Below are 3,866 nucleotides of genomic sequence, written 5' to 3'. Positions count from 1 at the left end.
CAGCTAAAAACTTGATTAGATTCTCCTTTAATACAGTTGAAAACAAAGAATTATAAACCACCTGGCTTGCAAAAGGGTTTGTTACTCAAACAGTTGAGTCATTCTCTTTTTCAGTATTGACATTATTTCAAATTGTCCTTTTGTCTGCAGCACTGGAGGTTCTGTTTTGTTTCCTGTTTTTTGCTTTTTTAATTATCTAGGACAGGGGTTGGCAAACCAAGGCCAAATCCTGATCAAATCCTGGCTAGCCTGTTTCTCTATAGCCCTCCAGTTAAGAGTGTTTTTTACATTTTTAAAAGGATTATGAAATACACATGCACAGAGAAGAACTCACAAAGAGACAGCATAGGGCCTACAGATCCTGAAATATGTACAGACTGGTCCTTTCCGGGTAAAGTTTCCTGACCTCGGACCTAGGACAAAGTAGGAGGGGCGGGTATACAACTGTACTATGGAAAGAGGAAAAAACAGTCTTTGTGAAAGGGACTGTCTTGATCTCAGATTCTCAATGTGATCAATTTTAGAAGAGTGCCTACGGGGGATTAGAATCCGGAAAAACTCCCTACCTATTGCTACATAAAAACTACCCAAAACTTAGTAAACTAAAACAGTAACAATCATTTACTTTCTACACAAAGCTACAGACTTGGTGTCCCAAAAGTTGCCCCTCAAGTTACTACACATAGGGAAATGTACCTTTATTTATAAAATATCCATTATAAAATATTACAAAATATTTACAAAATATTCTCTACACAGTGGTCACCTCTTTGTAAAACTATGTACATTATGTACAACAATTTTAGGGGCTATTTTTGGGACATCCTGTAAATCTAGGCAGGGCTCATGGAGGAAAACTTGTCCCTGCACCATGTGGTGTCAACAGGTGTGGCTTGACTAAGGGGGCCAGGAATCTGATTCCAAGATGATTCCCTCACATACACGGCACGTGGTTGCCCACAGCAGAAATCTCAGGATGGAGGCCTGAGGCTCTGTGCCCTGTGCAGAAAAGAATTAAAGGGCAAGCCCAGCTGCTATCCTGGAGAGGCCTACTTGCAAGGTTGGCCCTTCACTGGCATTTAGGAATTGGAATTTGGGGAGGGATCCCACTGCCACCCTAACTGATATAGAGTGGTTCACTGTACATAAACTGTTCCAAAAAATGCGGTGTATGCCTAACATCTACTTTCCTTCTGAGGGTTTAGAACCTTGGTACTTGCTAGGCAAGGGGTGCTTACATGACCAACCTGTGTTAAAAACCTGAGCACTGTGTCGCTAAGCCCTTCCCTGGTAGACAACATTTTGCAGTGTTGTTACAACTGATTACTGGAGAAATAAAATGCATCTTGTGTGACTTCAGGGGAAGAAAACTCTTGGAAGCTTGTCCCTGGTTTCCTCCTGACTTAGCCCGATGTGTCTTTTTCCCTTTGCTGATTTTCGCCTTGTACCCTTTCATTGTTAAGAAATAAATCACATCTTATGTGCTATACAGATAGTTGAAGGTTAATTAGCAGTATAACTATAAATAGTAATGCTGCCAGTCTCCTTCAGACAAGAAACTTTATAGAAAGTGGTTAAATGTATTGGGTAAATAACAGGTCTTTATCTACAAAAGATGTGACCATTTAGGTTTTTTGTTTTGGGAAACTAAGATTTTAAAAGGTATGTTTGAGGGATAGTGTAATCCATGTATGATGGTTTAGAGAAGTCTTTGGAGTTGATAGCCTGGAATTCTAATTCCAGCTTCCGCAACGCTCTGATTCTCTGAGCTTCAGTTTTTTTCTTGGAATAAAATGGGCATGAATTCTGCTTGCCATGACTGTCATGACATTGCATATAAAAAGTGCTAAGTAAATAGTGGCTGTTATTAACCCTGTGTTTTCTATGCAAAAAAAAAAAAAAGAAAGAAAGAAAAATCACATGAGTTCGAGACCAGCCTGAGCAAGCACGAGACCCCGTCTCTAAAAAATAGCCAGGCATCATGGCGGGTACCTGTAATCCCTGCTACTTGGAAGGCTGAGGCAAGAGGATCACTTGAACCCAAGAGTTTGAGGTTGCTGTGAGCTGAGATGCCATGGCACTCTACCAAGGGTGACTGAGTGAGACTGTCTCTAATGATACTCTACCAAGGGCAACATAGTGAGACTGTCTCAAAAAAAGGAAGGAAGGGGGCGGTGCTTGTAGCTCAAAGGAGTAGGGCACAGGCCCCATATGCTGGAGGTGGCAGGGTCAAACCCAGGCCCAGGCAAAAACTGCAAAAAAAAAAAAAAAAAGAAGGAAAGAAAAGATAGAAATCACAGGCATATACTGAGTCCTGCAAGTTCTCATATGAATCGTCAAAACTGGGGTGGTCTTGCCCCCCCACCAGCATAGTACCTTTCCACATGGCCTCTCCATGAGCTCTGGGCTTCCTCACAGCATGGTGGAGGGGTTCCAAAAGCAAGCATCTCCAAACAGAGCCAGGTGGAAGGTTCACTGCCTTTTATGACCTCGCCCTAGAAGTCAGGAAGCATCACTTCTGCTAACAAAGGCCCACCCTGCATCAGGGGGAAAGACATAGCCTCCTCCTACCGAAGGGAGTACCAAGATTCCAGAAGAGCACGTGGATGGGATATACGGTATATCCTCTGTACGTTGACCACCCAAGGAACTGTAACAAATTGGTCAATATACAGAGGTGGTCAACATAAAGAACTAGGCCACTGTACTGATACATACATGTGGTACACGTCTGGTCTATGAAAATTAGGTCAATTTAAGAAAGTGGTCAATGCAGAGAGGTGGTCACTGTGGAGGTTTACTTTATTATTTTTTTTTTATCATGAAATGGCTGGGGATGGTGGATCAGACCTGTAATCCTGGCACTCTGGGAGGCTGAGCAAGGGTATTGCTTAAGCACAGGAGTTTGAGACCAGCTTAAGCAAGAAGACCTATCTCCATTAAAAATAGGAAAACTAGCTGGCATTGTGGTGGGTGCCTATAATCCCAGCTACTTGGGAGGCTGAGGCAGGAAGATCACTTGGGCCTAAGAGTTTAAGGATGCTGTGAGCTACGATACCAGGCACTCTACCCAGGGCAACAGACTGAGACTCTGTCTCAAAAATAGATAAAGCATGAAACAAAGTTTGTCAAGAAATAGAAAGATAGGTTCACAGAGCAAGAGCAAGATGTAGGTTTACAGAACAAGATGCATTCTCCAAAGACAGCGAACAGGCCTTCTTATCCTGACAAAAGGGGTACCAAATTGTTTAAGCCATTTTTGGAAGATAAAATTGACCATATCCTTAAAACTATTTCATACCCTGTGAAATATCTTTGTATACCTCTGGGTTAGGTTTCCCAGTTTGAGACCACTGGTATAGGGACTAAAACATTAGCTTTTGAGTCAGAAAGACTGGATTAGAACCCTGGCCCTGTCACCTTCTGCCTTTGTGATCTGGGAAGGGATGTCACTAGCCATCTCTAAACATCAGTATCCTTTATTATAAATATCCATCTCTCAAGGATCTTTGAAGCATTGCATGAAATTATTCTGTAAAACTGCCTACCATGGAGCAAGGATAAGTATGAAGACGTTTCCCCACCCCCAGCATTCCCTCTGTGCCTTCCCTGCAGCACCTGTAACTGTGAACTTGGTTGTGAGTTACTTGCACACAAATCTACCCACCCCTACTAGAGCATAACCTCCTTAGAGGCAGCAACTAGGTCTCCCACTACCTGTTGGGCCACTACCTGTCAACCCTCCCCACAAACACATGCGTACACAACTCCTAGCCTAACATCTTGAGCACAGACATCATTTGGTGAACTAGGAATGCTCATTTATGAACATGTTCCACTGAGCTTAGTTCAACATGGACCACAAA

The 3,866-nt window shown here is 42.7% G+C and overlaps 1 pseudogene; it reads left to right on the top strand.

The window, feature by feature from the left end:
* The first annotated feature begins 1,442 nt into the window (after positions 1-1,442).
* LOC111725484 lies at positions 1,443-1,557 on the top strand (annotated as a pseudogene).
* The last annotated feature ends 2,309 nt before the right edge of the window (positions 1,558-3,866 follow it).

Source organism: Otolemur garnettii, unplaced genomic scaffold (assembly GCF_000181295.1).
Source record: "Otolemur garnettii isolate 467f Iridium unplaced genomic scaffold, OtoGar3 scaffold00041, whole genome shotgun sequence".
Taxonomy (NCBI): Eukaryota; Metazoa; Chordata; class Mammalia; order Primates; family Galagidae; genus Otolemur; species Otolemur garnettii.
This window is presented reverse-complemented; position numbering and strand designations above follow the sequence as displayed.